General features: G+C 35.0%; 1 protein-coding gene and 1 long non-coding RNA gene across 2 annotated transcripts in view; one reads left to right on the top strand and one right to left on the bottom strand.

The window, feature by feature from the left end:
• The window catches only part of LOC138713401 (uncharacterized), a 207,000-nt gene that overhangs the window by 49,815 nt on the left and 144,991 nt on the right, over positions 1 to 12,194 (bottom strand). The gene's annotated exons all lie outside the window — the stretch shown is intronic.
• The window catches only part of LOC138713395 (arf-GAP with dual PH domain-containing protein 1-like), a 35,860-nt gene that overhangs the window by 4,871 nt on the left and 18,795 nt on the right, over positions 1 to 12,194 (top strand). The window lies entirely within an intron of this gene.

Raw genomic sequence — 12,194 nt, 5'->3', positions numbered from 1 at the left:
TTCATGTCTTTTTTCTTTAATGTCCAAATCTCGCTTCTGTATAGAAGGGTGGGTAATGCTAGTGTATTATATATTTTTATTCTTGTAGATTTTTGTACTAATTTAGCTTTTAATGTATTGTTTATTATTCCTAGAATTTGTGTAAATTTGGTAATTTTCTTGTTCACATCTTTTTCATTTTGATAAGATATTTCACAACCCAGATAATTGAAATTTTGCACTTGTTCGAGGCATTGGTTATTGTGTATTATCTTACTTCTCACTGGGTCTTGTCCTAAAAATGCCATTACTTTTGATTTTTGTGCTGAAATTTCCATCCCAAAATCTTTTAATATTTCATTTAATGTATACAATCCTCTTTGTAAATTATCCTCTGAATTGGAAATTATGGCTTGATCATCGGCATAGAGTAAGGTATTTAATGTTAGAGCACTGGTTATTTTGATTCCTGATGTGTAGATTTGGTTCCATTTTAAAATAATTTCATTTATATAAATATTAAATAAAGTTGGTGATAGTGGACAACCTTGTCGAACTCCATTATTAACTAATTTTCTTTCGGATATACAGTTATTTATTTTGACACTTATTTTGCTGTCCGTGTAGATTTCTATTATATTTTGGAATAGCAAATTTGGAATATTTTTTTCTTGTAATATGTCGAATAAAAGGTCTCTTCGGACTTTATCAAAAGCTTTCACAAAATCAATAAAAGCTATATGGGTTTCTAAATTAAATTCTCTTCTTTTTTCCAACAATAGTTTGATACTAAATAATGGATCTACACATGATCTTCCTTTTCTAAAGCCATAATTGACATTTACACTGTATAAAGCAACAATTAGAGTTATGTAATTTAATACTTAGGCTAATATAGATGTAGGAGGTGTGTTACATTTTTCAGATAATGAGAATGGAATAAGAAAAATAATTTATGTCAAACCATTTTTTTAAATGAATTTAAGTCCATTATTTGAATTATTACATGCATTATATCAGGTTTTTCCACCAAAAAGTAAAACTGTGTCATCTGCATAAGAATAATGAACACCATTATATTGTTGTAAGTCTGTTTTTAATAAGTCATTAATATATATTAAAAGTAAAATAGGGCCTAGAACTGTGCCTTGCGGAACACCTGTATTAATAATGGCAGGTTCACTTGAATAATTGTCAATTTTCGTTATTTGAATTCTGTCGAGATATGAGTTTATTAAGTTTAAAGCATTACCTTTGATTCCTAATAAGTCTAATTTCTCAATTAAGATTATGCTTTATGTATCAAATGCTTTTCTTAAGTCCAGGAAAATACCAATACATTTGTTACCTAGATCAAATTCTCTAACAATTTTTTTAGTAACTTGATATATTGCATTATCTGTACTGAAATTTTTTCGAAAACCAAATTGATTACCGGTATTACTAATATATTATGTTTATCAAGATAATTTATTAATCGAACTTTAATACATTTTTCTAGCAAATTTTAAATACATGAAAGGAATGATATTGGTCTATAATTATTCATATTTCTTATGCTCCTGTTTTAAAAATAGGTTTCACAATTGCATTTTAAAAATTATTTGGGAATTTACCATTTAAAAACATAAATTAAAAATATGAGTTAGAGGTTTGGCAATATAATTTATAACTATCTTAAGTATTTTAGCACTTACGTTATCAGGACCAGGTGATACATTATTTTTTAAAATTTTGGCTATATTGATTATTTCGTCATCTGTTATGGGGTAAAGATACATACAAAAATTTACTGAAGTTACATTGCTAAGAAAATTGTTATTTTTTATAGATGATACAATATCCAAGCCAATGTTTGTAAAATACAAATTAAATTCTGTTGCAGTATGTTTTTATCACTTAAGATTAAACCATTTCGAGAAACAAGCTCATTAAAATGTTCTTTTTTATTTACTTCAATATTTGCCGCTTCTCGCACAGTTTGCCAAAACATTTTAGTATTATTCCTATATTTTTCTCTCTCTTTATTAGATTAGTTAACATGTTACGAAATTTCTTAAATTTGTTTTTTTTAAATAATATTAAATGGTTCTTTTCTTAATTTGCTTGCGAGTTTGTCTCTCGTACGGATTGATTTAACTATACCATTTGTAATCCATGGTTTAATCTTTTTAAGCTTACTAGAAACTTTTTGAATAGTTTTATTTGTGTGCTTTACAATATTCATATTTACAATTTGGTAAAAAGTTTCCATACCATTATTGGAATCATTACAACTCAGTACATTATCCCATGTTTCATTACTTATATCTAACAAAAGGTCATCATAATTGATATTACCATTATATTTATAAGTTTCAGAGTCTTCAAAATCTACTTTATTAGTAAATGTAATGAAAGAATAGTAGTGTAATGGTCAGTAATATTGCTATGATATACACTTGGTCAGTAGCGGCTGGTGGTTAAAATAATGAGTGTGCTACAATTTCTATATTGGCCTACTGTATACACTTATATGTATTTATCTTAATTTGAGACTCGCCTAGTGACAAAATATGAAATCCATACGACGTTCCTTCCTACTGTAGAACCTGTGAATTACCCTGGTGTTAAATCCTTCATCTTGGACATCATACTCTTTTCTATTGACAGTGTTGCAAGAGCAGTGAGGTGATCCTGGGACATAGTGTTCCTTAAAAACGTTTTTATGCGTTTTAAGTAAGAAAAACATCTTTCTGGCTCAGCAGTGGTCATTGGTGTTGTAACCAAAATATTTAACAACTTCACAGAATGGAACCTGTGAATTGTTGGAGGCTATGTATCGTAACAATTGAACAGCTCCATCTATATTCCGGAAGGCAGGTGTTCCTTATAGAACTCAAAGTTGTGTCTTTAACACTCTTTTGTTCAGTACAGCATAGCTGTTGACAGCAACTTCAAGTTCGCATTAGGAAAATTAGGCTATGCGAAAAATTGCCAGAAAATTTGCTGTTTAACAATTTTGTTGCGTCTAGATAGCTTAAAGACTTGAAACGGTGAGTAGTTTTCTGAATTATACGGTCACATACTTCCTTGGCTTCAGTTCTCTGGGATTCCATTCTCCGTCGCTTGCTGACTGGTTCAGGAGGAACCTCAAAAACCAGGTAGACGGCAGCAGCAGTAGGACACTTGAATTACCAAATAGGCCTACATTGTAAATAGTTCCGAGTTCTTCCACAAATAAGCATTCTTTCGTTACGCTTTACTTCTGCAATCTCCAAGCTGTGTTGTGCTGAAGCTGACTACAGCACTTCCCCGCGTAAAAATAGCCAATCAGGGCAGTGATTTCAGCTTTGCACATGCGCATTAATTGTCTACATTCTCATGTAGAGTTTTGAGTAGCACATTGTACCCCCTGAGGCACCAAAGAGCTAAGAGCGAAGACTAAACACTCTATAATGTGTCATGAACATAACCACGGGAAATTGTCAAATGGCAGATCAGATACTATGGTGGTATTACAAGTACATTATTTGAGCAAAAATTATCATTGTGCTGTAGCACTGTAGCACATAAGGAAGGGCTGCCCCTGCACTTGGTATAAATTCAAGTAGTTTGTTATTGGTTTAAAGAAAATATGATCAAGACAATTTTTCGACTGTGGTCTAGTTATGGATTTTAATAACTGGTAAAAACCAAATTCATATATCTATGCCCTAAGTCATCCATAGAGTCATCTAGAATTTGAATGTTGATATCTCCAACTATATTAGAGTCGTCAAGGGTAATATTTTAATTAGTAACTTGTGCATTTTTTTTCTGTCACGATTTCTTCCTTAAATTAACAACCAATGGTACTAGTCATGATTTTGTATTTTGAATGGTTAGCATAAACACTGTCACCATTCAGTCTGTCTAATTTATTTCATAAGTAGGTATAATATGCTACCTTTATTTGAAGTAAGGAGGTCTAAAGTGATTTGCCAGCAGATAATAAAATTGTTGTGAATCATTTGGTAACTCCCAGTGATATGTCCCGTCATGGTTACAAATTTTAAATAGATTACACAGTTTTAATCGATTTTGAAATTCAGATTTACTGTTCCCTGTAGCATTTCTAACTGTCCAAGATTCGGCGGAATTGACCAGGAATCTTATGTCCTAGACGAATTTTTTACTACACTGACAAAAATCTCGAAATTACAGAGCATTCCAGCAATAAGTACCAGTTTATTCTTCGGCCACTGGGCAGCACATTGCTTGAGTGACTGGCGGCAACTGGACCCTTAAACTCACAGCACTACACCAAATTAAAAGTTACACACATACTTACTATCCATAATATGTTGCATTTAACATTAATTATTATATGTTATATTATTTACAGTATTTTATATTCACTCTCATGACAGTAGCTGCTGGAAGTATTGACCATTTTACGCTATACAGAGTTCATATCGCTGTAAATAAATCATTGTTCACATTCATGAACTTCACTGCACTGATTTGTCTAATTGCATTACGAATGTTATCTTTCTATCGTTAAATTGTGCGAGGATTATTTGCATACTTTCTGTTTTTTAGTGTTCCCCATAAAAATCGAACACTAAAAATAGTGTGTATGCAAATAATTCTCGCACAATTGAACAACTGAGAGATAACATTCGTGACACAATTAGATAAATCAGTACATTGGAGCTCAAGAATGTGAACGATGATTTTTTATGGCAATGTGAACTCTGTATAGTGCAAAATTCTGTAATTAATATAACATATAATAATTAATGTTAAATACAACATATTATGGTTAGTAAGTATGCATGTAAGTTCTAATTTGGTGAAACGTCATGAGTTTAAGGGCCCTGTTGTCGGCAGTTGCTTAAACACCGTGCCACCCAGTGACTGAAGAATAAACCAGTACTTATCTCTGGAATGCTCTGTAGAATAATTTCCTATTAGTAACAAAGTTTGATTTAAATGCATCTCTTCTTTTTGACAAGTGTTTCACAAAATTTTTCAAATTGATATGATTTTGAATTGTTAGTTTTCTTTTCTTAAATGTCTGTTTTGTCTTTGAAAACTCTAGGCTAACACTATGAAGTGACTTAGAAATCTTGGTTAATGCTTAATGGTCTTCAGCTTAATATGCAGTAGATAAGTTGCACAAAGATATTTGCACTGTTAAAATTTTACTAAATACCTTCAATGAAAAAGGACATAGTATTTTCTCTAACTCTATAATATAAGAAAGTTGGTAGAACTTATAAAACGAGTTCATTTTTTTTATTTATGTATGTACGTACGTACGTACGTACGTAGGTATGTATGTATGTATGTATGTATGTATGTATGTATGTATGTATGTATGTATTTATTAACACTACAATTGGGTATACACCCGGTGGCAGTGATATATAATATACAATAATTACAATTACAGAAATAAATTAAAATAAACGTAAATGAAATAAAATAAAATAAACGTAAATCTATAAATATTAGATGCAATAAACCTAGGACTATAAATAAAAACTATTCTATAATAAGGCCTACGATAAACAAAAGTAAATGTAACTTATAAGTACTTCTATTTCACCCAACTATTACCAATTTAAATAATTACATATCACCTTAATTAATTACATACCAACTTAATTACATATCATCTTAATTAATTACATACCAACTTAATTACATATCATCTTAATTAATTACATATCACCCTAATTTATTTACATATCAACTACATTATATATCAACTCAATTAGTTACATGACACAACTTAAATAATTACACTGCACCTCCAATTACATTTTCAGTCTAATCTTCTCAACCTTTCCTTAAATGTATTGATTTTAAGAGGACCACCCTGAAAGACTGCCACAGGTAAGCTGTTCCAGACTACTATTGTGCGGTTAACAAAGGAAAATTTTGCCATGTCCGTTCTTTGTTTTCTACATTTAAACTTCCTAATATGATCAGCCCTTCCTAAGTATGATGGTGTTGCTAATCTAGCATTGATATTGGTCCATGCTTTGTGTCCCATTTGTGCCTTAAACAATGCAGTGAGTCTGGTTTTTCGTCGCCTTGATTTGAGAGGTTCCCATCCTAAATCTTTTACTATCTCCTCACCATGTCCCTTCCCCATTTTGACATATTTTGCTGCCTTGCGTTGGACCTTTTCTATTGAATCGATTTGGTTTTGTCTCTACGGATCCCAACCTACTGCTCCATAATCCATAATTGGGCAAACAAGGGTTTTGTATGCTAATTCTTTTGACTTTCGGTTAGATTTCTTCAGAATACGCATAGAGAAATGTAGTGCTTTCCAGGCTTTCCGTGTGATATTAGTGAAGTGTTCCTCCCAACCCAGTTTGTTACTTAAATATATACCTAGGTATTTACAAGTGTTCACTTGTGGCACCGATGATGTACCATTCAGCTGATATCCGAGACAAATTTCTTTATGCGTTCTACAGAAGGATATTGACTTACTTTTACTGACATTGATTTTCGTTTTATTTTCTGTCGTCCAGGTTTCAGTAACGTTAAGATCGTTTTGTAAGGTGGCGATATCGGATTCATCATTAATTTGTTTATATATTATACAGTTGTCTGCGAATAACCTTATCTGAGACGTAGTATTTCTATTTATATCGTTTATATATATATATATAAGAAACAATAGAGGCACGCCTGATGTTACATTTCCTAGTTCCGATATTTCTTTTCCTAGTCTGACCTTTTGGGTTCTGTTCTCTAAGAATTTATTTATCCATCTTACTACTCGATTATCTACTGGAAGCCTGCTTAGTTTCTCTAAAAGTTTTTCGTGAGGCACTACGTCGAAAGCTTTAGCAAAATCGATCACAACTCCTTCTATTCTTCCCCCCCTATCAACTTCATCAGATAAATCTTGTATTAAGGATGTGATTTGACTTTCGCAAGAGTATCCTGGTCTGAAGCCATGTTGATTTTTGTTCAGCCATTCGTTATCTTCTAAAATGTTGCAAATATATTGTGTTATTAGATGTTCCATTATTTTGCAGATAACTGATGTGAGACTGACAGGTCTGTAATTGTTCGCATCGCATTTGTCTCCTGCTTTATATATGGGGATTATGATAGCCGATTTCCAGTCGTCTGGGGTACTACAATTATTTATTGATATATTAAAAATTCGCATTAAGTACAGGATCATGGCTTCACCTCCTAACTTTATAATTTCTGTGGGAATATTGTCTGGGCCGCGCGATTTTCGGTTTTTTAGTCTCTATTCTGTTCCGAACATCTTTAGCCATTATTTCGAACATCTCTATGCATTCACTTTCATCGATTGTAATCTCTCTTTCCTTTTTATTGAAAATAGAAATAAATTTTGAGTTTAGTAAGTCTGCTTTTTGTTTGTCCCCTGTAATTGTTTGGTCATTAGTGTCTCTCAAAACTGGTTTTGTTTCCCGATTTCCCCTTCTTCTGCGCATGTAATTATAAAACCTACCCCAGTTATTTTCACCTTCTTTCAATAAATTTTGCAGGTAGTTTGCTTCTGCCTTTTTCTTTTCTATTTCTAACTGTTTCGTAAGGTCCTTAAATTTCTGGTAATTTTCTAAGCTCACATTCCTTTTGTTGTACGGTCGCCTAGCCTTTTTCTTAAGTTGTCTGACATATTTTGTATAATATTCCGGGTCTGAATTACTTTTTACTATTTTGTATGGCACGTATGTGGAGGTGGCCTCGGTTAATATTCGTTTAAAATTTTCCCATGCTTGATCCATGTTTCTGCCCTCGTTTAAGAATTTGTTATGTTGATCTATAAGGTAACCTTGCAAACCGTTTATGTCTGCTTTGTTATACTGCCATATTTTCCTAGTGATATCTATTCGGACATTTGTCTGAAGCCAGTTTAGCTCGAGTTGAACACTGTTATGATCACTGATTCCAGGTAGTACTTGTGAAGAATGAAAACTATCCCAGGGTCGTATCAGGAAGACATCTAAAAGGTTATTGTTTCTTGTAGGTTCATTTGTTACTTGTGTAAATCCTTGTTCCCATAAAGGTAAAGGTATCCCCATAACATGCCATGAAGGCACTTGGGGGGCATGGAGGTAGAGCCCCATGCTTTCCATGACCTCGGCACTAGAATGAGGTGGTGTGGTCGGCACCACGCTCTGACCACCTTTTACCCCCGGGAAAGACCCGGTACTCAATTTTATAGAAGGCTGAGTGAACCTTGGGGCCGTTCTGAAAGTTTGGCAACGAGAAAAAATCCTGTCACCACCTGGGATCGGACCCCTGACCTTCCAGTCCGTAACCAGCTGCTCTCAGGTAATTAACAAAGGTTTGTGAAAGGGTGTTTGTCTCTATCTGACCATTCCAATTCACTGCGGGTAGATTTAAATCCCCTGCTAACACGACCTTCCGTCCTAACGATATTGAGGAAATCTTTTCTTGTAACTTACTCAGAGTAAATAAGTTTGTTTCGTTCGGAGGCCTATAGCCTGCTATTATATCCCACTTTTCGCCATTGTATTTATTATTGATTTGTACCACTATAATTTCTGCTTCTGCATGTGACCATAACAAGCTGCTGTCTGTACCTGTTTTAATACAAACAAATACTCCTCCCCCCCTGGCACCTCTATCTCTTCTGTAAATCCTATAATCATTCCTGCATATTTCCGCATTGTATATATTACTGTGAAGCCATGACTCCGTACCTATAATTATCTCCGGATTGTAGATATCAACTAAATTCCAAAATTCAGTTATTTTATTTACTATACTTCTGCAGTTAACCTGTAGCAACCTTAACAGATTGGTCCTCACCTGTTCGCTGTTCGGCTCCGTGTTGTCCCATCTTCATTGTTGACTCCTGTCCTCTCTCGTCGTTGCCGCCACCCTAGCGAAGAGAGCTCCCATCGCCGCTGTCCCTCTCCGGTTCAGGTGCACCCCGTCCCGCCCGAAATCTCTGTCGTCCAGCCACGAGTTGCCGTCCATGTATCGTGTTCCCAGCTGCTCCGCAACTCACTTATCAGTGCCTATTTTTAATACTTAATCCTAATGTGAGAGGGTTTTTAGTTTTGGTCCACAGACAGCATAAATAGACAAATGATAATCAGTTTAAAATAGAATCTAGATGAAACTAAATTTCAACATGTCATTTAGGCCTACTGAGTTGTATGACTCTTAAGAGTAGGCAGATCTAATAAAATAAAGCTAAATCTCAAGATAAACACATGTTTGAAAATTCAACTGCAATGTTTGTCAACACTAGTACCAGTAAACTGCTGTCTGAAAGTTATGGAAACAAAATGTTCATGTTTATGTGTATCAGTATATCACCATCATTCACCATACACGAATTTAGGTCATAAGTTAACCTGTTTCGGTCTCAGCTAGACAGCGTCTAAGAGTCGTTTTTGTGGATGGCCAGGTCGACATCTTCCTTGTGGATGGTAATGCAGTACAGCATTAGGCATCCTATTTGATACATTTGTGACACGTTGGAGCCATCTTTCCCTTTAATTGAAAAGTTTTTCTTCTAATGGCTGCATGTGGAGTTCCTCTAAAATGTCCTCATTTCTGTGATGGTCGAGCAAAATATAGCCAGCTGTTAGGTGCATATATCTCATTTCAGCATATATCTCATATATCTATCCAGTTTCTGTTTTGCTCTGACTTGAAAGTAATGTTAAAATTCCTCATATTGGGTTACTAGCCAGACAATGAGTATTCCAGTGGTAGGGCTGCTACCTTTAGCCCTGGGACAGGCTAGGCGAACAGCATTTTCTCTGTTCTAGATGGAAGGGATATACCGCCATGACTTGGTTCCCAAAGCCTCATTTGTCATGAACAGGATGCATCACGTGACGGTGAGGTTGGGGTGTAGGTACGAGAGGTTGTAGATGGTATGCACGTATTACCCTTTGCAGCTCAACTCAGTACATTAACTCTTTAATTTACTGTTTACCAATATGGTGATAAATAAGTGAAATAAGTTTCACTTAAAATTTCACGTATGATTAACATGTAGAACAAGACAACATATTAAATTAAGGTCAGTATAGAGTATTCACTAGCTACTAAGCGAATATTGCACACTTTTATCACTGCCAATGTGGTGCTGTAAACCAGTGTTCAATTCGTTTATCACAACCACAGCACATTTCAATTCTTATTGTACTGTATATATATATATATATATATATATATAGTGCGTTCGTAGCTTGACCGGACCGTTAAGCGGCGGCCTTGGTCTGGGTGAAGTTTGATGCGCCTGCCGCCAGAGTTATACGTAAACGACCGGCAAGTCATATGTACAGAACACTAACTACTCTACTAACATTAGGCTTACCTGCATCACAACAGATGTTGAAAGTGATGACCTTCAACTCGAACACATTCCCTATATCTCTGAAAACAATTCTGGTTCACTCGCAAAAGTTCATGTTGACTGATTGCCTGTATTTCTCTCATGATGTTGTCCTTCAATTATTGTAATGTGTACGGATTTGATGTGTATACTTTATTCTTTAACGTTCCCCATAAATAAAAATCGCATGGAGATAGGTCAGGGGAACGAGGTGGCCACAATCCTCGACTAATTATTCTGTCACCAAACACACTTCGCAATTCATGCATAGAATTCGCAGCAGTGTGTGCTGTAGCTGAATCCTGCTGAAACCAGCCACTCAGTCGTTCATTTCTTGTTAGTTGCGGAAAAAAATTATTTAAAATTGAAGTTACACAAACGTATGAATCAACTGTTGTGTCGAAAAATATGGGACCGATAATTCTACTCGCACTCACTGCACACCAAACCCCAACCTTAGCAGTGTGGTGAGGAACTTCAAGAATAGTATGGGGATTTTCGGTAGCCCAGTATCTATTGTTCTGAGTAGAAACGTGATCATGAAGATGAAACCATACTTCATCAATGAAGAATATTAAAAGTGGGTCCACATCACCATTATGAACGGACTGCAAAAACCAATTGCAATAATTAACCTCACTTACAGGATCTTGTGGTTGTAAAGCATGAACTACAGTTACCCTGTACGGCTTAAGTTTCAGGAGTTTCGTTGCCACAAAAGCTGACGTCTTGGAAATGTTAACCTCTTGTGCTAAACGTTGCAGTGATTTGCAGGGTGAGTGCTCTAACTGGGCCCCTACTTCATTAAGCTTCTCTTCTGTCAGTACATGGCATTGTTGAACACGTTTCTTGTTAAAAAAAAGATCCTGTATGTCTGACTTTATTGACAAGGTCATGAATAGTTGACCTGCTAGGAATTCGAACACTTGCAAGCCGATGTTCAAATTCTCTTTGACACCCTCTTGCAGAAGAGTATTTCACATACGCATCATAGAGAAAAATACGTTGTACTAAAGTGTACTCAACCATTATTAATAGACACTTTATCACCACGAGACAACACAATTTTACTCACAACACGCGTACAGACGTCTTTCCCTCACGACAGATCCAACTCGACTGACTGGCGCGTCAGCGGTAGCTACAGCACTACTCTGGCAGCATGCGCGCCTTTTCACCCAGTCTAAGGCCGCTGCGGAACGGTCCGGCCGAGCTACGAACGCACTGTATATATATATATATATATATATATATATATATATATATATATATATATATATATATAATTATTACTACATTAACACATTTAATATATCACAAGACATAGACTGAACAAACAAAATGTCATTATTATGGAAGTCGCCATATTTTTTTCATGAAATTACGATCCACTTCCACTGGATGGCTACCTACACCAGCAGCAGGGCCGGCAATACATGCAAACGTAATTATACTAAATGTGAGCAATGTTACTACAGGTGTGTAGTATTATGTGGCAAGTTAAGTTAAATTAGGTGTGTATTATGTGAGGTTAGGTTAGATTAGGAGTGTATTATGTGAGGTTAGGTTAGATTAGATGTGCATTATATGACAGGTTAGGTTTGATTAGGTGTGTAGTATTATGAGAGAGGTTAGGTTAGGTTTGATTAGGTGTGTAGTATTATTATTATGTTGGCGACACTGGCACATTAACGAAATATGGCTGTATTCATCTTCACACATGACGATTTTCGTATATAAGTAAGATACATATTTAGGGCTGTTTGGGTGGACTTACAGCTCTTCCAGCACATCAATTTCTACTAATCAATACTATAAATCCAAGGTATTTTCATGGTATTTTATCAAGTTCCTATAGTGGCTG

The sequence above is a fragment of the Periplaneta americana genome, chromosome 14, assembly GCF_040183065.1.
Source record: "Periplaneta americana isolate PAMFEO1 chromosome 14, P.americana_PAMFEO1_priV1, whole genome shotgun sequence".
Classification (NCBI taxonomy): Eukaryota; Metazoa; Arthropoda; class Insecta; order Blattodea; family Blattidae; genus Periplaneta; species Periplaneta americana.
The sequence above is the reverse complement of the archived record's forward strand: the minus strand, read 5'-3'. Positions and strand labels throughout refer to the sequence as shown.